This window comes from Triturus cristatus, chromosome 6, assembly GCF_964204655.1.
Source record: "Triturus cristatus chromosome 6, aTriCri1.1, whole genome shotgun sequence".
Lineage (NCBI taxonomy): Eukaryota > Metazoa > Chordata > Amphibia > Caudata > Salamandridae > Triturus > Triturus cristatus.
This window is the reverse complement of record NC_140589.1, coordinates 104,713,358-104,739,273: the sequence shown is the minus strand read 5'-3', so window position 1 is coordinate 104,739,273 and position 25,916 is coordinate 104,713,358.

Sequence of the window (25,916 nt, the reverse complement as noted above, 5' to 3'; positions counted from 1 at the left end):
GAATGTGGTGTGTTTAAATAGCTCCAAACCTTTTCCCCACAAACATGAATGTACGTCCAAATTGGAGGCTAATGCAGTCTGTATGCCCGCCTTAAAAATGTACTGTGCCATTCCACCAAACCATTAGCTACTGGAAAATAAAGAGGTGTTTTCTCATGTTTGATCCCATGTTTAACCAGACAATCTGGTTAATAAAAATGCCATTGTCAGAAACCAAAATCTTTGGATTTTCTTCAATGGCATACACCTTCTCCAAACATTCTGACAGCATCTGCAGTAGGCTAAGGCACAAAATCATATACCATCCATTTAAACTAATGCTCTGTTATTTAACAATCAAATACTTCATATTTGTGTGTAAACTTTGAAAAGGTCCAGAAAATCAATGGCCAACTCGTACCATGGCCTTTCAGGTAGAGGATGTACACCAGTTTTACATTTGCTAAGTCTACAATACTAGGCAGATACAAGACATTCTGAAAACTTGTTCACAAATTGCTCGACACAGGTATCCATGCTGGCCACCAATAGTGCTTCCTCAACAACCTCTTGGTGCCAGACATGCCAGGGTGCCCCTCATGTGCAACACACATAAATCTATGCTTCAAAGTTTCAGGGGGTATGGAACCAAACTTTTGTTTAAATTCCTAAGTGGTAACCACTCCTGCAAAATATGTTTATTGACTTCTAACTACACAGCATCACTGTTAGAGGACTTTATCTACTCATCTTCACTAATACAACCAGGAGAATGAACAGATGTATCAGTGGCAGAGACAACACATTCTTGATCTTGGTTCACAGTACAATCCAAATAAATTCTTCACTGGCATGCCAGATAAACAATCCGCTCTGTAATTCTTTCCACCAGGAATATATTTAATAGATAACATATATTCCTGTAACTTAGATAGTAACCTCACAAGCCTCTAAGAAGCTATTCCCATACCTTTACCACTCTTAAAATATATAAGGGGTTTCTGATCTGTGACTAAGTCAAAAATGTGTCCCCAAAGATATGATTTACATTTTTCGATGGTCTATGCACAGGCTAAGGCCTTCCTTTCAATAATACTGTAGAGGGACTCACATGTATTCAACTTTCTAGAGCTGAACGCTACAGTGGGCGCAATAACAGCACATCTATCAGTCTGTTGAAAGGTTGTAATGCAGGTGCTGCATAATCATTTCCTTGACTTCCAAAGGCTTTAATCCTGCTCCTCTGTCCATATACATTGTTATTTTTTTTTATTAGACACCCTAAAGGTTCCACCAGTGCAGCCCACCCCTGGACAAATCTTGCGTAGTACTCACCTAGCCCTAGAAATACCTTAGTGAGTCATTGTCATCAGCTGCTTTGCTAATGGCATCACTCAAAACCTGCTTAGGCCTAATACCATCAGCTGCTATGGTGCTGCCTTAAATGATCAAGTCGTTTCACAAGAAATGTACATTTTTCCATTGACACGGTCAAGCCTTTTCTGCTTAAAATGCTTATAACGCTATCCAATACGGCATTGTGCTCAATGTTACTCTAACCATAAATTAGAATATCAGCCTGAACCGCCTGTGCACCCCTGACGCCTTTAAACAATGAGTCCATTGATTTCTGAAAAACACTAGCAGCAAATGTTAGACTGAATGGTCATTTCGGAAATGTAAGGGCGCCAAAGGGTGTAACAAACGCAGTCAGTTCTTGTGATCATGCTGAGAACGCCACTTGGTGGTATGCTGATCTAAGGTCAATGGTGGAAAAGCGCGTTGCTCCACCGATTGCCATAAGCATCTCCTGGATTTTAGGCAATGGAGGGCAATCCACAACAATGTTTTTATTAAGTGACTTTAAATCCGCACATACTGAGAACAGCAGCTGTCAATGCCTTGGTATACATAGAAGAGCGGTCTGCACTTTATGCATTGTCAAGCGCTTCACGCAGCGTGGGGTCCCTGCAAGCAAGCAGATGTTCTTGTATTTTTTTGCTGGAACAGTGGATGGCAAACTGGTTACGTACAAATGTATATAAATGCTCTCCAAACTCACATTTGGCAGCTGGAATGCACACAGTGGAAATATACTCCTCGACTGTCTCATCTACGAGCAGTTTCTGTGAGAGAAACTATGACTGCCAATCATAATATTGGGTTGCTCGCAAAATCTCAGTATTTTTTTATAGCCTCAGTGTATACATCCCAAGGAATGAATTGCCCAGGACTCAGAGGAGGTTCTAGAAGGTTATCGAAAAGTTCTTGCCCAATGTCTCCAAGCAACCTAATTAACAAGGCTTTCTTTCTTTCATTTGCATAATTCTTCCCATTAATTGTAACAGTATAATTTTAAAGGATCCAAGCCATTGCTTCCACTTAAGTAAATGTTTTCCAGGATTTTGCAAGAAAGGAGTAAGGGGCATATCAGCAAGGGCCGGCGATAATTATCGCTAAGCGCACTTAGCGCTAGGATAATTATCGCCGGCTAGCGTGGAATTTTATCGCTGAGATAGCGTGCTATCAGCAACGCTTATCTCAAAAGCGATAAAATTCCTCGCGCTAACAGCCAAAAGTGAGATTATCGCTGGAAATCCAGCGATAATCTCACACATTTTGGCGTTAGCTTGCTGATAAGGCAGGGCATACTTAGCCATTATATCCACCTTACATTGGATATAATGGCTAAGTCTGGGTGAAAGGAGGCGTAAGGAAAGTAGTGTTAACTGTGGTAAGCGCTACTTTTCTTATCGCTATGCCTGTTAGCGATTCCCTTGATAATTGGAGAAATATCGCTTAGCGACATTTCTCCAGTTATTTTGGGACGGAACGCCCACTTTGCATCTCATTAGAGATGCAAAGGTGGGCGTTATGGGAAAGGGAGCTAAAGCAACGAATCACGCGTTAGCGTGACATTGATGATTAAGCGATAAAATTGTTGCCGCTTTTCGTCCGAAAACGGACGCTAAAGCGGTCGATAATTTTTCATTGCCAGCTTGCTGATATGCCCCTAATTTGCAAGGGATATAAGTGAGATGTCATAATCTGAAACCGTGCATGTAAACCTTTTCAAAGTGAAATGAACACTCACCTTGAAATCAGGAGGAAAACCACTGACAAAGCGTTAACACAGCAAATAGAAATTGACCATATCCTATACAGCATGTTTAAGATGATTAAAGCACACTATACGTTGTCCAAACACAGCACGCCGCACAATGCATGGGGGAATCTGTCATGTGAGTGCCCCAGAATGCCTTGGGTGCGGCGCATCGCTGTAATCCGTAGTTATTCAGCAAAAGCTAATCAGCATTCGGCAAGACAAGGAGACACACCCCAGAATTCCATGCGGCAGCATCACTGAAGAAAAAAGAGACACAATGACAGCGCTGCCCAAGATGATACACACGCAGACGCTGTTAATAATAGCAGGTAAGCATGTCTTTCAAATGACAGCAGTGGCAAACATCTCAAGTGCACTCATCACCTTCTGGTTTACGAGCAGTAACGCAGCCAAAAGTGCAAAAGCCCATAGTAGTCCGTCGCTCCCTTGCATGAGCACACATAGGCATCCTCCTTCAATCAATCAATCAATCAGGGAATTATAAGCGCACTACTCACCTGTGAGGGTCTCAAGGCCCTGGGAAGGGGGGGGGCACAGCAGTTGCGTTCAGTCAAAGAGCCAGATCTTGAGTGCCTTCCTGAACGTGTTCAGGGAGGGGGTATGTCTGATGTCAATGGGGAGCTCGTTCCAGGTCTTGGCTGTGGTGTAGGAGAAGGCTCTGCCCCCTGTTCTGGCTCTGTGGATGCGTGGGGTTTCGGCGGGGCGAGGTTGGCGGATCGGAGGTTTCGTTTGGGTACGTGGAAGGTGATTCTCTCGTTGAGGTATTGAGGTCCTATGTTGTGTAGGCATTTGTAGGAGTGGGTGAGTATCTTGGATGTGACTCTCTTCTTGACGGGGAGCCAGTGGAGGTTCCGTAGGTGTTGGATGAGGTGCTTTGGTTGGGGGATGCCGAGGATGAGTCTGGCTGCGGTGTTTTGGATCATCTGGAGCTTGCGGAGTAGAGACTTGTTGATGCTGGCATAGAGGTTGTTTCCGTAGTCCAATCTGCTGGTTATGAGAGCGTCGGTGACTGTCTTCCTTGACTCCGGGGGGATCCATTTGAAGGTCTTTTGGAGGATGCGGAGGTTGTTGAAACAGCTGGACTTGACTGCTTGTTCAGGGAGTTGGAGGTGTCGAGTAGGATGCCAAGGTTTCTGACGTGGTCTGTGGGGGTGGGAGGGCTGCCGAGTTTGTTGGCCCACAAGGTGTTGTTACATGCTGATGGGGTGGTTCTGAGTACGAGGACTTCTGTCTTCTCCGAGTTGAGCTTCAGACAGCTGTTGCTCATCCAGGATGTGACGTCCTGCATTCCTTCCTGGAAGTTGAGTCTGGTAGTGATGGGGTCCTTGGTGAGGAAGAAGATGAGCTGGGTGTCGTCGGCATAGGATACTATGCTGAGGCCGTGCTGTCTGACGATGGCTGCGAGGGGGGCCATGTAGATGTTGAAGAGGGTTGAGCTGAGTGATGATCCCTGGGGTACTCTGCAGTTGATTTCCGTGGGTTCGGAGAGGACGGCTGGCAGTCTGACTCTTTGGCTTCTGCCGGTTAGGAATGAGCGGATGCATTAGAGGGCGGTTCCTTGTATGCCGGCGTCTTGTAGTCTGGCGGCGAGTGTGCGGTGGGAGAAAGTGTTGACAGCGGCTGACAGGGGGAGCAGGGTCAGGGTTGTGGTGTGGCCTTGGTCAAGGAGGGTGCGGATGTCGTTTGTGGCGGCGATTAGGGCACTCTCAGTGCTGTGGTTGCTGCGGAATCTGGATTGGGAGGGGTTGAAGATGGAGTTGTATTTGAGGAACTTTGTTATGTGTGCGTTGACGGTCTTCTCCACGACTTTTACCGTGAAGGGAGAGATGGGCTAGTAGTTTTTGAGGTCCGTGGGATCTGATGTGGGTTTCTTGAGCAGGCGTCGGACTTCTTCACGTTTCCATTTGTCGGGAAAAGTGCCGGTCGTGAAAGGTGGCGTTGATGGTGTGTCATAGTTTAGGTGCAATGGAGCGGCGGCTCTGTGGTAGATGCGCGGTGGGCAGGGGTCTGTTGGGGGCCCCCAAGTGGATGCCTTTCATGGTGGAGGCGGTCTCATTGGTCGTGATCTGTGTCCAGGAGGCGATGGTGGGCTGGCTGGTGTTGCTGGAGGGTGGAGTGTTTGCGGAGGCAGGTGTTTGGTCATTGAAGTGTTTCATGATTTTCAGTTGGAAGTACGATCCGAGCTTGTTGCAGAGGTCCTGGTAGGGGGTGATGTCTGCGGTTTCGCTGGGGGGGTTGGTGCATTGCTGTATGACGGTGAAGAGCTCCCTGGAGTTGCTGGAGTTGGCGAGGATTTTGTTGTGGATGAAGGTTCTTTTGGTGGTTCTGATGTGTTGGTGGTATTCTGCCATAGCATCTTTGTAGGTGGTGTGGTTTTCGGGCATCTTGTTGTTTCGCCAGTTCTTCTAGAGGCATCTGCAGGTGCGTCTGGTTTCTTGGAGGTCGGCGGTGAATCAGGTGTCTCTCCTATGGCGCTATCTGTCAGAGCTGCGTAGCGGGCGAGCTTGTTTGTGCAGCTGGAGATCCAGGTGAAAGGTCCCTTGGCTTCAAAAGGGCAGGGGCCAGATTCACAAAACTAACTTAAGACAAAATCCTAAACTTACTACTTTTGGTATTCACAGAAGTTAGGATTTTGTCTTAAGTTTGTCTTAAGACAAACTTAAGACAGACTTAAGACAGACTTAAGAGAGACTTAAGACAGACTTAAGACAGACTTAAGGCAAACTTAAGACAGACTTAAGACAGACTTAAGACAGACTTAAGGTAGGATTTTGTCTTAAGTTTGTCTTAAGTCTGTCTTAAGTCTGTCTTAAGTCTGTCTTAAGTTTGTCTTAAGACAAACTTAAGACAAAATCCTAACTTCTGTGAATACCAAAAGTAGTAAGCTTAGGATTTTGTCTTAAGTTAGTTCTGTGAATCGGCCCCCAGGTCTTTGGTGGGCTTGAGACAAGAACTTTAGCTCCTACAGTCCCTACGGAGCCCGAGCCGCTAATTATGGGTATTTTGTTGGTATCTGTGCGGGGTGAGCCACTATCGGGTGGAATGTTGGCCTACTTGGGGCCTGCATGTCGGCCCTGACCAATCTTCATTAACTCTGTTTCCCAGACCCTTTGATTCCCCAATCAGTCGTCATTTTATTCCACTACTCACATCTTTTTTTCCACCTAGGATGGCTCCTTTGTTTGTTTTCACATGTGCCCCTGCACAATTATTTTCATAGAAAATGACAAAGGATTTCCATGGACCATTGCACACCAATCTTCATACAAATTGACAAAGAACTATCTTAATCAATAAGGTAACTAACACAGAAAAGGGACTTCTCTATACAGCAGCCCCACGCCTAATTAAGAAAAGCCATCTTGGAAGAGGTTTCCTCACCCTACGTTACACAACTTCATCACCCAGCATGGAAGCATCCCAAGACAGCAAGATGAGCGCCCTCTTCTCCCAGCAAGAAACAATTCGATCAGCATAAACTACCCTCCTAACCTAAAAACAAATGCTGTTAAAAATCTCAAACATATTGCGATGGAGCCTCTAGCCGCACACATCCGTCAGCATCACGTGAACAGAGGAGTGGACTTCACAACCAGAGGCCTCACCGTGTCCTTATATGCGGACGACATCACTCTTTATGTCAGTCAGCCTGAACATAACCTCTCTCCATTGAGCCGGGAAATCATACGCTTTGGAGGGCTCTCCAGAGTTAATATAAACTGGGCCAAATCAATTCTCCTTCCCTTAACTGAAACCACAACCGCATTTACTATCAAGTACCCACTCCAGTGGGTTAAGTACCTAGGGATTGACATCATCAAAGAAATAACCGAGATGTGGAGAGCCAACTTTGGCAAAGCAATGACATGGCTTGAGGTCCGCATTCCCTTATGGTCTAAACTCCCATTATCAATAGTGGGCCGGATCGCCATCGCAAAGATGGTGGTTTTACGGAAATATCTTTATCTATTTATAAATATTCCAATCCCGATCACGCAGATCTTTTTTAAACAGCTCCGCTCCAATCTCATCACACTGGTTTGAGCGGGCCGACAGCCTTGAGTCTGATATGAGCTGTTGACCTTACCGCAATCCCAGGGAGGCCTAGGAGCACCAGATTTACAACTGTATGCACTGTGCGCCCGAGCACATTTCCTGCACTATTGGACACATCACACACCCTTTCAACCGCATGTCACGGTAGAGATAGATGCCGTCTCACCATGGTCTCTATCGACGGCACTCTTCCTTCCATATAAATGACCCACTTCCGAAATAGACACTTCGCAATGTATGAGATGGGCTTGGATCGGGCTAGCACGTTGCGCAAACATCCCTATCCTTTACGCCCCATAGATTCCTGTAGCGAGACACCCCCTAATGTCCCCAATACATGATAAGAGCGCGTGCAATAGAGCTAACAATCTTAATATTCACATATTCGTGGATGTCTTCCCTGGAGACAACTTCTGCGGCCCCCCAACCACACCTCCTACCTAAAGCGGGCCTTTGGATACTCTCCTCTACTATCAACTATGGGCAACATGTAAGGAGCTATTCGTAACATTTCCAGCCCCCCCAGAGACCTTCACAGCCTTAGAATACATATACACCACTGCCTTACCCCAGAAATGTATTACACATCTGTACAGCAACATACAACACACCTCACCCGCTAAGACCACACCTGCCTGGGACGCCTGGGGACTAGATCTTGACCCCCCACTCACAGATACACAATGGGCATTTTGCTGCGGTCAACTTCAATTGCTATCTCCGAACTACAGGCTACGCCTAATTCACTTTAAGTTCCTCCACCGTACCTATCGCACCCCCGTGCTGCTGCATCGAATGGGCATATCCCCAGACCCTCATTGCACATGCTGTCACGCCACTTCTGCAGATTTCTTCAACTTGCCTGGCAATGCCCAGCTATTGCAGCATTCTGGGTAGAGGTGTTTGGGGTAATAGAGAAGGTTATAAACAAACCGCTGCCCCCATCCCCCCTAATTGGGCTTTTGGGATATGTGGCAATTCTCGTGATCTCTCTGCTTTAATGCTACTCCTCGCTAAGCGTAGGGTCGCAATGTGCCGGGGCAGCACACTGGCGCCAGAGATGCGGGACTGGAGTGAAGACATTTCTTATTGCCATGAACAGCTGTCTGTTTTTTGGGACCTACTGCCCACAAGCTCTCAACCCCGTGTCATCTGGGAACCCTTCACCAGCTATATTCGCCAGCAGTCACATTTTACCTTGAACCTTCCTACAGACTGACTCTGAAGACCAACATTAACTTGCTGTCGAATTAACGAATGCCATTGTAATATTTGCAGAGCCATTTATACTGCTTTGTATACCAATGTATTGTCTGCCAACAATGATGAATAAAGTAAAAAAAATAATCTCAAACATAAAATTATCAACCTAAATAAATAAACTCTTATCACAGACCCCTACTTCGGCCACAACAAGGGCATTATATTGAATTACCTTATCTTCATCACCAACTGGCGTGTGCAATGGAGGAAAGTGCTATCTTCTCTACCCAATACTACCCCCTTCAAGGAAATATCGCTTAACCAGAAACTCACTATCGCGCCCTCTCCCCTGTACAATGCGGAAGCCACCATCTCCATCTATAACTACTGCACCGTGCTCATTCAATCTTCAGACCTCAACCTGGAACTATTCGACAATCTCTTCTCCTACATCAAGAACAAATTAGACTCACCCACTGCCAATCTCTACAACTCCCCACTGAGCCTTCAACATGCAATAACATCATCCCTCCCATCCCCCAATACCCCTCATCCCAACTCCCTTAGCCTGGCGGACTCCAACTTGCCCATTGGTTTACATGCAGTACATCATACCCCTTACTCAACTTTTATTGCTGGCAAGGTCTTATGACAAACACACTCCAACAACACTCCCTCTCATCCCTCTAAGGAACCTGGTACAAACCCCCTAATCACACAGAATAGTACATGCTTTGTTACATATTACCCAGCCACTACCAAGACTCCGACAGTGGACACTACTTGCAACTGCCCTTCATTCAGTCTCACTCGGTTAGTTTTCCAGATCGAAGTGCTTCCATCAGTCAGGAGCCCTGTGGGAGCCGTGACATTCATTCGACATAAAATCAGAATTACGCTGATACCCTTAAACTAGTGAATATCACCACCCAACCTGGAACCACTAGGGGGCATATGTATCAACATCACCATTTGCGATTCTCAAATAGCGATTTTTAAGGAATCGCTATTTGAGAATTGCAAAACGGGATGTATTTAAAAAATTGCAAACTTTTTGCGATTTCTTAAAATTCCTTAATTGCGATTAGCAAATTGTGAAATCGCAATTAAGGAATACCTGCCCATTCATTTCTATGGGCCAGGAGACCCATAGGAATGAATGGGAAGTAATTCTCAAATAGCGATTCGCAATTTGCTAATCGCAATTTGAGAATAATTTCAAAGGTGCAAGGGTGTCATGATGACACCCTGATGCACCCCTGAAATGAGCAAGTGTGTGCATATGGCGCACATACATGCCCTAAGGGCATGTATGAGCGCCACGTGGCACTTTGTAAAATTCAAAAAAGTGCATTTTGAAAGGAAATCGCAAATTTCCACCAACTGGAAGATGGTGGTAATTTGCGATTTCTTAAGGATAATTCGCACAACTTGGGTGCTTTTTACATATCATTTAAGAAATCGCAATTTGCGATTTCTTAAATGCTTACGCAAACTTAAGAAATCGCTAAATTAGCGATTCCTTAAATTTGCGTTGGGAATTTGCCTAATACATCCCGTTTTGCGAATTTTTAATCGCAAACGCTGTATTTTGCGAATCGCAGCGTTTGCGATAAAAAATTCGCTTGATACATATGCCCCTAGGTCATTTAGCTGACACACCGCCAGAAGCAGTTATTCCTTTGCCCAATTGCCCCTCCAATATTGGAGTCCCACAACCTAGATGGAGACACAAGCTGAATCCTGAACAGTACTCCTGAGCCAAAGGACTAATCCGACATCTATCGGGTAATGATATCCTCTCCCTCCTTGCCACCTATAACTGTGCTCCGATTGTCTAAGCGTTACCTGCCGGTAAAATTCAGACTATTATCACTCACCCTCCTAGACCTAGGAAATCCCACCCTAGCTCTAGATACATTAATAATATGAACCTCAAACAGGTTACACTCCTAGTACTACCACCAAAGCATCCCTTAAATGCTTGTTGATCAATTGTCGGTCAGGTGTGAAACACGCAGCTGATATGGCGGATGTTATACTTAACCTTGACCTTGACATCCTTATACTCACTGAATGAAATGTGGCTGAACGAATCCTCATCCCAAATTTTTGGCATACTAATCCCACCAAGTCATGACACCATCAGACTAGACCATTCAGGCCGTTCCGGGGGTGGATTAGGCTCCATGCACAGATCTACACTAACCATGAAACAAACAGATTGCCTATCACTGCCCTTGTGTGAATACCTTAGGATCAATTTCAAAACCAATGACAATTCTATGTGCCCTCTCGAAATGATTCACCACCCTCCTGGCGATAATCACACATTCATTGAACAGATCATGGAGATCGTCTCCTCCAACCATGAAGAGCATAGCAAGCAGATTTTTCTTGGCGACTTCAACATTCACTGAAACAACTTCAATGACCCTTTAGTGATTGATTGATTGATTGATTGATTGATTGATCGACCCTTTAGTGAACAGTTTTAAATTCTTCCTCCATGTCCTCAACCTTATACAAGCATGCAACAGCCCTACCCATAACAAAGGTGCCTCTTTAGATTTAATCATCACAAAAGATAACACCATTCAACTTGAATCCATCCTACCCTGTGATTGGACTGACCACCACTGCATCACCTTCTTCATATCTGAAAGACTCTACTACCAACCTATGAAAGCCAAACATTGGTGAGAGACACCTGTAACATCAACCCACTCACGATGTGTGCTATCAGTAAACACAACTAGCTACCTCCTTCTAACATGCATAACGCTCATGCCCTCACTGATTACTACTTCAACTCCATATCAAAAATCAGGGATTCCATTGCTCCAAAAAACCAAAAAGAGTCCCATCCAAAAGATCCAACACCTTAGTTCAACTGCAATGTTAATGAAGAACACCGACTTGCTGAGGGAACCTGGAGGCACAACACCGTCTTTGTCTAACCTCAAACTTCTACGACAAAGAGGGAGTGCCTACAATAAACAGATTAGAAATTCCAAAGCAGCATTCTTTCAGAACCAACTTGATGTGGCAATTAATCGCCCAAATAAACAGTTCGAAATTGTAAAAAATCAAACAATCAGAAAAAGTAATGCCCCAGACTCTGACAGCAAAATCCTACCTAATTGCAAAACTTTTGCCTTCCACTTTGTCAAAAAAAAGCTAATCTGAAATACTCCAGCCACTTCGATGACTCCCTTCCTTCCAAACTCCTCAATGAATACATTCATCTTCTACTCCCCCTATGGACTCAAATTATCAGTACATCACATACCCAAGGCTCTTTCCCTGACTGCCTAAAAAGTGATCAGGTTACTCCTATCTTAAAAAAGCAAATTCAGACCAGTCTGACCCTAACAACCACCACCCAGTCTTCAACATCCCTACTTTGGCCAAACTATTCGGAAGATGTGTCAACATTCTGCTTCACATCAAGCAATTCCAACTACTTGACCAATGTAAATCTGGTATCAGACTGGGTCATAGCACAGAAATTGTCCTGGTCCCTATTGTTGATGACGCTCTATGCTCTCTTGATCAGAATGAATCCTGCCTACTTATGCTTCTGGACCTATCATCAGCATTCAACACTGTCAACCACAAAACCCTACTGAACCTGTTAGAACTCAGGACGGGTCTCTCTCCTACTGTGTAAAAATGGTTCACCTCATTCCTTCACAACAGATCTCAGTGGGTTCTAATCAACCACACTCTCTCCAATTAGACACCAGGTGTTCCCCAAGGCTCAACTCTCTCCAGACACTGTTCAACCTGTACATGGAGGCCCTTACCGTAATCCTCAAAAACATGTATGCAGATGATACTCAACTCTACATGTAAATCACATCTTCTGAAGACATCAGCATCCTTAATGACACCTTGGCAAAAACTCAACATTGGCTAACTCGTAACCACCTCAAACTTAACTCCCTCAAAATAGTATTTCTTCTGATATAACCACCCAGTAATGCACCAAGCATCAAAGAATGGCATCCTTACCTTACTGCCTTCAACTGTACCCCACACATCACTGACTCAGCTAAATCCCTAGGAATAATCTTGGACAATGCCCTCCTCATGCAAAATCACATCAGTGCTACCACCAGAGAAGCTAACCTCCAACTACATACTTCAAAGAAACTAAAACCTTTTCTCCCCACGTCAGAACTCAAAACAGCGGTCCAAGCACTTATGATATCCAAACTAGACTATCGTAGAGCCAACCTAGTGGGCCTTATGAAAAGCAAACTTGCACTGTTGAAGGCTACCTTGAACGTGGCTGCAAGGCTCATCACTCACTCAAAAAATAAGTGATCATATCACCTCGACCTACATTCACTAAAATGGCTACCCTATTTTTAAAGATCACAGGATGACTCCAAGTAGATGAAAAGTTGTTTTAATGAAGTATGAAGAATGAAACCCCCAGATGCTTCTCCTCAGCTCCACAGCTAGACCCTAGTGAGCAATCCACAATCTAGAATCCTCAGTAGAGCTGCGTTGCTAGGAGACTGTAGGTAGCATACAAGAATCCTCAAGGTTCCCTTACATAAAATATAACACATCTCCCTTTATCCAATTAACAATAGAAAAATTATTATTTTTTTTTTTTATTACTTAAATGTCAAACCGACTTATAATATACCAACGAATGAACATTAACAGTTTGTGCACCGCAAAATTCACTCACATATGTAATCATCCAATTTCTTGGGTTTTTGTTTGACCCGCTCACTCACAGCCCTTTCGGGAATGCCCTGTGTTTTGATGCCTTGTGAATTCTTCTCCAACCACAATTTTTTCTCTACCTCGTTGCACCTTGTAATTCTTCTCTTATTCCACCATTTACCATCAGATAACTCCACTAAATTCCCTTTCACATTTATTACCTCTTTCGGTTCAGAATACTTTGACACTCCTTTCTTTACCATGTTACCTGAACAAGATCTTACAACATCACTCTTTCCAACATCCACTGCAGCACCACATATCTTGTCATTATGTCTCTTCTGATAAGCATCTTGATATTTTTCCACTTTAGCACGCATCTCAGGAATCTTTACACATTTTTCACCGCATCTTCTCATCCATGCAGGTACTGACACTGTACTAGGAACTCTTCCCTTGAGCAACCTAAAAGGAGTCTCCCCAGTCACCGAATGAGGAGTGGTTCTATAATTCCAAAGCACATTTTTTACTTCAATTTTCCAATTCTTATTCGTTGATAGACACAACTGAATACAATCCCCCAACACTCTGTTGAAGCGCTCTACTAATCCATTTACCCTTGGATGGTATACAGGAGTTCTCAAATGTCTTATTCCCATTCTACCAAGATAATTACCGAATTCTTCTGACGTGAATTGGGTCCCATTGTCCGAAATAATCTCTGCGGGACAACCCTCTCTCCTGAACACTTCGTCACAAAATGCAATCACATTGCTGGATTTAACTTCCCTAACGAACGCCACCTCTGGCCATTTAGAATAATAATCCATCATAACGATGGCAAATCTTTCAGACATTGGAAGACAATCAAACGGACCACATATATCAATACCTAACCTTTCCCATGGTCCTTCAGGTAACTTAGTGGGAGTTATGGGAGTTTCCTTCAGAACGTGAGATTTGTCACTGCACGTACATGAGATGCATTCTCTAACAAACCTCTCGATGTCTCTGTCCATGCCTGGCCACCAAAAATCCATCCTAGCCTTCCTTTTTACAGCAGACATGCCCCCGTGACCTTCGTGCAATAACTCCATTAATCTTGTTCTCAATGAAGATGGAACAACTAACTTATCACACCTTCTCACAATACCATCGACAACTGACAACTCCTCCCAAACATCTTTGTAACACTTCACTGACTCATCCAACTTCCAACCGAACAACGTAGGTAATCGCTTTACTACCTCTACCATAATTGTGTCAGAAGCAATAGCATCCAGCCATTCCTGCTTGGTGATAGCTTGACATACTTCCTCAATGTTAGCCACCATCCATTCCTCATCAATACTACAATCCATTTCCTCACTCCCCACAGGCAAACGGGATAAACAATCTGCATAGACATTCCTAACACCTGGCATATACTTTATCTCAAATGAAAACTCTTGCAGACTATATAACCATTTGGCTATTCGCGGAGTAGCTCTTCCTGCTCCTGACGTGGTAAAGACATCTATCAACGGTTTGTGGTCGGTATACAGTTCAAACTTCGTTCCCCATACGTAAATCTTAAAATGTTGTACACCCCACCAACAAGCCAGAGCCTCTTTTTCTATGGTGGAATAAGAAGGTTCAGCGCCCTTGAGTGTGCGTGAGGCGAAAGCTATTACTCTTTCCTTTCCATTGTCTCTTTGCATCAAAACAGCACCCAACCCATATCCACTGGCATCAGTCATTATTATTGTTTTAAGTTGTGGGTTGAATGAACAAAGCGCAGTAGCATTTGCTACCGCTTTTTTAATGTTCGTGAATGCGGATTGGCATTCTGAGGACCAAGTAAAAGATGTACCCTTTTTCATCAAAACCTGTAATGGGTGCACCAGGTCGGTGAAATGGTACACAAATTTGGAATAATATTCGGCCAAACCAAGGAATGACCTCAATTGTTCCTTATTTTGAGGTGACGGAGCTTTTTCCAAATCACTAACTAAATTTAACTTTGGCTTAATACCTTCACTAGACAAAGTGTGTCCCAAATATTCAACAGTGGGTTGGGCAAATTTACATTTCTGCAGACTAATAGTTAGCCCAGCAGATTCCAACTTAGACAAAACTTCCAACAAAGTAACATCATGTTGATAATTGTCGTTCCCCCACACCAACACGTCATCTTGAAAAACTAAGACTTTGTCAATGTCCTTTAGAATCGTTTGCATTACTCTCTGGAAAACTGCTGATGCTGATGCTAAACCAAAGGGCATTCTTACAAATTGGTATGCGCCTTCAGGTGTAATGAAGGATGTAAGATGTCTTGATTCCTTCTTTAAACGCACTTGGTGGTAAGCGCTGGATAAATCTAGTGTGGTAAAACATTTTCCCCCAGATATTGTGGACAGCATTTCATTGATGTGAGGTAACGGATGTCTGTCTACCCATATACACTCGTTTAGGTCTCTTAAGTCCACACACATACGAATATTACCGTTGGGCTTGTGTGCGATTACGATGGGACTTAACCACTCTGAAGCTTCTATTGCTTCTATTACACCTTCATTACTCAACCTTTCCAGTTCAAATTTCAACTTATCCCTCAAGGCAAGAGGTACCTTTCGAACTTTGTGTACTTTGGGTATGGCTTCCTTTTTTAATATTATTTGATGTTCAAATTTCTTGAGACATCCAAATTTCTCATTGAATAAATTTGGAAATTTTCTTGTCCACTTGTTGTCCTCACATCCCGTCAATAATACTTGTAGAGGATGATTAGGGTCAAGAATAATTCCCAAATTTTTCTGTTCAACCCATCCCAAAAGAGACTTTCCTGTTTCTACCACGTAAACTTTTGCTTCCGTTTGCCTTCCTCTAAAAGACATTGAAGCATTAAAATAACCAATGATTGGTAATTTCGTTCCACAATAACCTTGAGGTTCTACTTTGGTTGTCATCAATTCCTTCATGTTCAATTCTTTCCATTTTTGTTTATCTATTAGAGAAAACGGAGAACAAGAATCAGCCCACATGGCAACATCCATGTTGTTTATGCTAATTATGCACTTGGGAGGTACGTACTTATCATCTTTGTTAATATCTAATAGTCTATTGTCTTGTGTTTCATCGTTGCTTACTACCATCACTTCTATCTCGTAGTCTATGTCACTTGTGTAGTCCACAATAGATTGGTTTGAGGAGTCCTCATTCACTACATTTACTGACTTCCTTACATTGTGGAAGTTTTCCCCTTTGCAGACCCTGGAGAAATGGCCAATTCTCTTGCATTTGTAACAACGGGTCTTTAAACCAGGACAATGACTAGCTTCTGCAGTATGTTTATTACTGCCGCACCTATAGCATAACTTCATTTTGCTAACATTGTCTTGTTTTACGAATGGTACCCTTTTTTCACCATCTCCAGCTTTGAAATTTTTTTTAGAATTATGTACAGTGCATACTTTGTCAGTATCGGAACAGGCTTTAGGTTTACAATCTGCTAAATCCTTAACGTATTGAGATGTACTCTCTATGCGCTTAGCTATTTCTAAAGATCTATCTAATGTGGGATCTTTTAAATCTAATAGTTTTTCTTGGATCTTGAGGTTGCATGTCCTATTGATTAATTGGTCTCTGATTATTTCATCCCTTAGATCCTTAAATTTGCAGGTGATAGCTAACCTTCGCAAAGCAGAAACATATTGTTCAATTTTTTCACCTCGTTTGTGGACACGTGAGAAAAATTTATGTCTCTCTACGACAAGACTTAATCTTTTTCCAAAATTATCAGTTAATGCTGTCATTGCGCATTCATATATGTCAAACTGATCATCTTCAGAATCAGAATTGTTATTTTCCACGTGTTCAGAGAAACTAGGTAAGGTGTTTAACACTTTCCTGCCTTCAATGCCTAAACTCAATTTTAAAATAGCGAACTTTCTTTTGGGTAAAAACACATCTCCGCCTATTGCCTCTAGATAGGTGACAAATGCCTCCTTCCAGTCCTCCCACTCCATGCAAGTTGGACCAGGTTCTTGCAAGAAGGTGGGAGGTGGTGGTATGTTTTGTGTGGCCATTGTTTGAAGTTGGTAATAAAAGTGATTAATTATACTTTTGCTTGAATGTGAGGCACTAAATTACCAATATTTCACCTGCTGTTCATTTGTTAACTAACATCATTTACCCTAGATATCAATCAAATAAAATTATGTAATTAATATATATTTTTCTTCAAGAGTTACTTTTTTGAGATCATAAAGTTCAATACTTGTGTCCCATGCCGATGTTCGTACAGCCAGCACTCTTGCTATGCAGCGTTTGTAAACAAACTCGATCGTCTTTTACTCCGTAAATGGTTCCGGTAACTAAGCAACGTGATGATGCTTCCTGCAATGATAAAGCTTGTTCCTTGTGAATAGCGCACATCAGCGTAACCAATCAACGAGCTCGTTGCTTGTTGGCGTCAGACGCATCGTACGTGTCTCTCTTCAAGCTGAACAATGGAAACCGGAATCCTCACAGCTATGCGATGCGCTCCCACGAGAACAACACGTTCAAACGAATACAAAGATGCCCACACTCGTGCTGTTTGGCCGTTTTATGCACGTTTCAAAATCAATCGGTGAGATCTTCGATTCAAACTGCATATATTGATAGTTTCTTCAAAGTTAATTTAATTAAGAATGACTCGTTGCGATATTTCCACTCGCGCACTCTTCCTCTTCAAAGTTAGTTTAATTATGATTGTCTGGTCACGATATTGCCACTCACACTCTCGTTCAATATCAAGTTGCTCATTTCTATTTCTATGTGACGCGAGATCGTATACCTTTCAGGCAATTCAGCTAGACACTTCACTGTTCTCTAAAACGGCTTCTTTTCCATCTCGGTTGTGACAGAATTTCACCAAATTTCACGGAGCTGGACCATCCAATCTAATTGTCAATCTCTCTCATGCCAGTGTTGGTACACTTACTCAAAACAGTGGCGGTTCTTCTCCCTTTCGGTAGGTAGATAACCTTGATGCCTTTCAAAATTGTTCAGATTGGTCTCCAAGTTCTTCAGTTTCATCAATAGCGAGCTGGGGGTTTCTCCAAGTGTATGTCCTGTGTCTTCTATAATGGATGATCACCGCATCCCATCCTCGTCGCCATTTTTAAAGATCACAGGATGACTCCAAGTAGATGAAAAGTTGTTTTAATGAAGTATGAAGAATGAAACCCCCAGATGCTTCTCCTCAGCTCCACAGCCAGACCCTAGTGAGCAATCCACAATCTAGAATCCTCAGTAGAGCTGCGTTGCTAGGAGACTGTAGGTAGCATACAAGAATCCTCAAGGTTCCCTTACATAAAATATAACACCTATGAGGCTAGGGTCCATCTCAAAATTGCCTACATGACCCACAAAGCGCTAAAACACAACACCCCTTCTTACCTGTCCAAAAAATTAACCCAATCTGGGGGAAACAGACTCTCTAGAAGCACATGCTCCCTCCTTCTTAAGCCACAAAAATTCAACAAAAAGAAAACCTACAATCGATCTGTTTCCGAATTTGCTCCTCCAATCTGGAACTCGCTTCCTCCAGAGATCAGGTGCAACTCTGTAGTATTTCACCTCTTCGACCCGTGTAGAATGTCGAGCATAACTCTTCCACTTCCATCTTCAAGAATGAAGTAAAAATCCTACTTTCTTATACATTCCTCCCAAATTCAGGTCATACCTCCCTCACCTCATTCGAGACATCTACATGCCTATCTAGCACTCTATTTTATTACGCCAATTCACAGCACCCAGATTCAAGCTGTTTTACGTTTCCTATCCCTGACACTGTTGAACTTCACTCACACCAGTATTTACAAACGACTATGTGTTCCAGTCTGTCTTCATTTTCTTGTTTCTGCAACTACACCAATTGTAGTCACATACTTTTATGTAAATTTGTTACTGTTGTATCATAACCACCTTAGTTGTTATTGTAAAGTGCTCTGTCACCCAAAAGGGTCTTCTTCACGCAATATAATACACTGAAAATAAAAATAAATATAAACTAAAAATAAATCTATTGCTTTGTGTTTGATACAAAGCACTTTGAAGGTGGATCTTCTGGCAACCGGTAACTAATGTGGGGCCCTCAAGGCAGGAGAGATGTGGGCTTGTGGCTTTACATGTATGAGTAGTCTGGCAGCACAGTTCTGAATCCTTTGTAGTCTTTTCATAATTGATACACATGATCCAGGGTGGAGGCTATTGTGTAATCAAGTTTAGAAAAATAGTAGCCTAGACCTTGTGTGGAAATGCCAGGTGGGGGAAGATGCCTTGCAGATTTTACATTGTAATGAATCTTCATCTCGCTAATTTGTCCAGTTGGGAATTCATTGATAACTTGGAGTCCATGGTAATTTCAAGGTTTCTTACTTCCTTAGATAGTTTAGAAGGTGGCACCATATCGTCAGGCCAGGCACAGAGTGGGTCATACATTTTCCAATCGCCAATCCGTTTTGGAAGCATTCAATTTGAAATGGTTTCATGTCATCCCTTATTGAATACCTCGGAAGCAATTGAATATTTTTGTATTTCCAATGTCTTTTGGGCTTTCCAGTTTATCTGCATAGTTACAGCATGTGAGCTTAAATTCATTGATTATTGTTGGTAATGACATCATGTAGATGTTGAAAAGCATGGGAGAGATGATAGAACCTTGAATGACCCCTCCTTTTGTGAAGTAAGGTTTGGATGAGAAAGGGAGGGTATAGATGACATTTGTTCTGTTTTGAAGGTAGGATGTGATCCAGCTGAAAGCAGTCCCCTCTATGTTGGTCACAGGAGATGCTTGAGGTTGGGGCTACTAGGAGCCCGAATATTTTGGAGAAAGGAAATCAACAAGTCTTTGCAATGGCAAGTCGACAAGGTGCACAGGGGCTCGGTTCCTGCGGCTTCGACGAGGGATACTGGCCTCAAACTTGGTCAGAGGACAGGGCAGGTCTCAACGGATGTGAAAAACCTCCACCTGTGTTGGTGATTCTTTCAGAGTTTGTGGGAGCTCGGGATCAGCAGACTGATCAGCTTTGTTGCAGTGCCTGCAGATGCACTTCAAGGGAGATTACTTAAGGTGTCTTGGATGTCCACAGGCCTCGGAAGGTTCCTGTATGGAGCACAGGCACAGATGGTGCAGCAGACTTGCAGGACGACGAGACCAGGAGCAGCAGGAGTCTTCCTAGTTGCGGTCTCAGAGCCCAGAGCAAGGTCAAGTGAAGTCCAGAGTGCCCATAAGGTTGAAGAAGAAGTGGTGTCTGGAAATTAATCTTATCCCACGAAGAATCTAGGGACCCACCTACAGGTAAGCCCTTAAGTACCCTAAGGAAATGGTTGTGACGATTCAGGATTTCCTCCTAGGGGAGGGGTCGTACAGTGGGGAGGATACTCCCATGTCCTTTGTCCATTTTCACGCCAGAGCGGGAGCCAGTGGCTACCTGAGCTGGTTTGAACTGGACTAAGCAAGGAGGGCATCAAATGCGTCCCTCAAGCAGACTGAGTGGCACTGGCAAATACTCCCACCCGGCTCCAATACACTAAACCCTGTCTGGGAGGTGGTCACAGGATACCTATTGTTCTGCCTTCCCCTGCTCTAGTGTGGCTCAGCAGCATGAGGGCAGAATTGTGTCTCTGGTTGGCAGCAGCCATGTTGTGCTGTCAGGGACTAGAAGACTGGTACCAGGTGCACTGAGGGCCTCCCGGAAGAGCTTTACAGTGCATGGAATCATACCTCCCACACTGTTTACAGTGTGGGGTATAATTCTAACATGTTTGATACCAAACATGATAGAGTTCATTACAGCCAGTTTAGTGATGGGGCACCCTGACACTTAAAACCGAGCACCCTGCCTTCAGGATCGAAAGGCCTGCTTTAGGGGTGACTTATTTGGTGACTTTAGATATAGGGAAACCTATATCTGCCGTAAGTGGTGCTAGCACAAGCTGCAATGGTCGGCCTGTAGTTAAAATTTGAGTGATCTCCCATGGGTGGTATGATACATGCTTTTGCCCATGGGGGACCCCTGGTTTACCTATGCCATGGGTACTGTAGTACCATATACTAGGGACTTATAAGGTATACCAGTATACAACCTGGGATGTACCTATGTACTTAACATAACCAGATTAGGGGAGAAAGCACATAGATTAGGGTCCTGATCAGCAGGATCCCAGTCAGACTAGTCAGAAACAGCATAGCATCAGGCAAAAAGTCGGGGTAACCATAAACGCTAATCCTACTTTCCTACATATGAAGCTATCTTCATTGAATTGTGACATCTGGGCGAATACTGCTGTTTCTATGAGTCTGTCCAGTAAAGGGCCATATGTAATCGGTCTGCCATTGGGGGTTTCTTTGATAATGAGCGTATGTAAGCCTTTTTTAGGTGCTCAGGAAGGATTCCCATAGCTAAAGAATTATAGATTGGAGGAGTGACTTGCAGCCCGAGGGAATGGCTGCCTCCTGGGAGAGCTCCGTACCGCTTGGGGCTAATCCATCATCATCCAAATTGATATCCTGGCAACTCAGCTCTGCCACAGCGAAAAAGCGACAATTATACCACCTGGTGACTTTATAAAAGTCTAGTAGTGAAGCAGATGACCCCGCTGACGAGGTCGCTTGCATCAAAGTAGGCCCGAGAAAGATCGCGCCCGCGGCCGTGTGATCTCGGGAACCTGGAGCGAAGTGATCAGCTCATCCCCCAGGTAGCAAAAACAGGTGCGTAGGCGACGATAGGAAACTGCGGTGAGCAGGAACTTCTGTGTCGGACGTGACACTGAACCAAGAGCACAGTGCGGGGAGACGTGCCGGTCCAGAACGTGAGGCCGGACAGACTCCGTAAATCCTGGGAGAGGCTCGGTGCCAGGAAGGAAACTGGCGGGAGCCGCAAGGCAAACGGGCAAAAGTGGATTTAGTGACTGCGGTGAAGGCCCTTGGAGGCAAGTGAGAACTGTAAAGAAGCCTCCGATACTATGGCCAACATAAGTCAGGCAAGTGGGCGGCGTCCCAATATGGCGGCCTGTATGTGACAGCGGCCAGGAGCAGAGAGCTGTGTGGGCGAAGGGGAACAGCGGCTGACTCATAGGACACCACAAAGGGGTGGTGGACTTGGCAATGGTGAAGGGTCGCCCCCTAAGAGCCCCACAACAAAACAGCTTGGATAAGTATAAGGCGCAGATGTCGGTGGCTGGGACATTGATTCATGATGGGGATCCCACGACCCCTGGGGGAGGTAAGCAGCAAGATGCAGAGCCGTCCCTATGCACTATAATGGCTGGCATACAGGAGCTAAGTGGATCCATAGCCCCTATCGATCCTAAACTAGACGCTGTAACAATAGATGTCAATCTATTCAGAACTGGCTCTGTGGATGCGCGGGGCTTCGGCCAGTGTGAGGTTGGAAGATCAGAGGTTTCTTTTGGGTATATGGAAGTTGATTCTGTCGTTGATGTATTTGAGTCCGTTGTTGTGTAGGCATTTGTAGGCATGAACAGAACAAAACAGAACAACATCAGAGTGGTGGGAGTGCCGGAGGGCACCAAGGGCCCTAGTATGGACCTGTTTCTCGAGGACCTGATCCTCAACAAGTTGAAACCAAAATGCCTCTCAACATTTTTTTCGGTGGAAAGAGCCCATAGGGCGCTGAGTCCGCCCCGAGACTGGGAGCTCCTCTGCGGACCATAATCACCTGTATATTGAACTTCAGGGACTGTGATGCAATACTACAGGCGGCTCGAGCACAAGGAGACCTGCATCTGGATAACGCAGTGATCCGTTCCTTTCCTGAATTCACCCTGCAGGTGCAGCGTCAGCGGAGAAGCTTTGACAAGGTTAAGAAAGCACTGCATGCCAAAGAACTAAAATACATGATTCTCTGCCCAGCTAAGCTAAAGGTCATTGTGGATGGCAAGACACAGCACTTCGCCACACCAGAGGAGCGTGAGACTGGTTGGAGGGCTGGAGGGTGGTTGGGAAAGTAGCTGCAGTGGACAAGAGGAAAGACTGATCCATGGGACCCGGTGAGAGGAGGACCGCCTCACAGAATAGTCAGCGAGTCCTGCATACCCCCGTTAGGGGCACATGAGCAGAATGAATAAGCCAACATTGGAGGGCATGATTTGTGATACGCTCTGGGGGTAGGTTGGATCTTAGAGGTGAGAATGAGAAGAAGGTGAAAACACACAGGCACAGAATCGTCAGGGAGGCAGAAAACTGACTTTGAGCTGGGACATGCTAGTGCTACATATGCTTATGAGGGGAATTTCTGATATAATAGCGTGCCTTATCCGGAAGACCATTGCCAAGGCGGCTGCAGCGCACTCCCATTACTAGTAGTTATTTATTGGGCAACAGTCACTCTGCGAGTTGGGTGAGTGGGTAGTTTTAAGTCCACGGAGCAGGGTAGCGGGGAGGGGGATTAGGTGAGTTGGTGGTTAGTTTATTGTTCATTAAGGCTGGGCAACACCATGACTTGTACATTTGTAGTGAGGGCTGGGATGGGACCCTCACCATATGGGCCATCCCCTGAGAATTGGTGAACGATACTGACCTACAACAAAGACTCCACGAGTACATTTTAGGTGATACAAACAAAGGACAATCATGATGTTTCTTGAGGCCTGAAAATATGGTCCTGGAATGTTACTGGGCTGTGAAGTAGTATCACGCGCACATTAGCATTGCAACATTTGCAGCGTCTTGGCTTTGATATCGTAATGCTGAAGGAGACACACCTCCTGGGTCACTATTACAAGGCCCTGGATAGAATGGGTTATGTCCTGAGGGCCCATGCAGAATACACATCCGACTGATGAGGGGTGGGAATCCTGGTGACGAAATCCCCGCTATTAATTTCCTGAAAGGTGTGGCGAGACAACCATGGGTGGTACGTGGCCCTCAATGGGTCCTGGGATGGGACAGACCTTAACATCTGCTTGGTTTATGCCCTGCCTTGACGTCTGGGCTCGACTCTCCCTGACCTCGGGGTTTATTGTTGGAACTCCACCCGGACACATTACTGATAGGGGGCGATTTAAATGCAGTCTTTGATGTGAGCATGGATAGAACAGGTGCGAGGTGGAGGAGCAGGTGAGGCCCTCTTGTCACAGTTGGCATTGTTACACCTACCTGATTGTATCTTAGAAGCCAGAGTATATGCTGACGATGGGAGCGGAGACACGGTGGGGAGCGTCACCACTTCACGCACAAACTACAATTCACAGCAACCCCTGTGTTAAGAAGTGGGGTCCACAAGCGAAGTTAAATCCAAGAATAAACTTATTGGTAATGATAATTGATCATGAAAATGTTTCTGATGATGATGAACAATTGGTCAAAAGACTCTCTTCTCACATAATCACAAGTGCTGAGTCCAATGGTGGTTATGAGGGCAGAGAGTTATTTCTACTAAATATTGTTGATAAGAATTCAGATAACAAAAAGAAACCGTTATGTTTAATTTCATTTGGTGGTGTAAATGTGCAAGTATATGCTGATTCTGGTTCTCCATATACCATTGTAAATGAGGAAGATTGGCAAAACAAATTTGTAGACAAATTAGGGAAGGAATTACTCCCACCTGATATCCAACCTGAAGGTTTTTCTGGGGAAAAGATTTATATGGTTGGTTACCGTTCCCTCTTATATAGATTCAAAGGAAGAGAAGCATTTGGGAAACTATATGTTTCTAGAAAGGGTCCTTCAGTACTTGGTTGGAAAGATCAAGGGAACTTAGGAATTATACTCAACCCTAATAGTGATGATCCTGTAATGTTATTAGATGATAAGACATTTTAAGTTCATTCCCAAAAGTGTTCAGCAAGGAAATAAGCAAAATTAGTGATTTCGAGCATAGAATTGTTTTAAAACCTGATGCTTGTCCAAAGATTCATAAAGTAAGGAACATACCCATTTTATTAAGGAAAGAAGTGGATCTTGAGCTTGAAAAATTAGTCAAGGCAGACATTATTGAACCTATTGAATCCTCGCAATGGATTTCTCCGATTGTCGTTGCACGTCGCAGTAATGGAAAATTGAGACTTTGTATTGATTTGAGACATCTGAACAATAATATAGTGGTTGACAAGTTTCCTCTGCCAAAAATCTCTGAGATGCTTACCCTAATTAAGGATGCTAACTGGTTTTCCACAATAGATTTGTCTGCCGCATATCATCAGATTCCTCTCACTAATGATAGTAAACCGCTAACTGCTTTCATTACCCCTTCAGGATGTTTCCAGTATAAACGTTTGCCTTTTGGGCTTGCCTCAGCTGCGGCAATTTTTCAGAGATTGATGCACCAACTTTTTGGGAAGTGCAAAAGAGTACGGTGTTTTCAAGACGATATTTTAGTCTTTGGAAAAGACAGACAGGAACATGATTCTATGCTCAAAGAGGTACTAAATACACTGGAGCAAAAGGGATTAACTGTAGAACACACTAAGTGTAAATTTGCTGTGAAATCCATCACTTACCTAGGACATGTAATTAGTGGTGAGGGTATTTCCACTAAGCCGTCTTTGGTGGATTCTATAATGAACGCCCCACACCCTAAAAACAAGGATGAGGTACGTTCATTTGTTGGATTAGTGGAATTTTACTCCAAATTTGTACATAATTACTCAAGTAAGATTTTTAACATACGTCAATTACTAAAAAACAAGAATAAGTTTAATTGGTCTATTGATTGTGATAAAGAGTTTGAAGGAATCAAGAGATCAATTTCTGATGCTCCAGCATTAAGTGCCTTTGATCCAGATCTAAAATACTTTATTACTGTGGACGCAAGCAATAAAGGTTTGGGGGGTGTTCTTTCCCAGGTCAATTCAGAAGGAAAGGAATTCA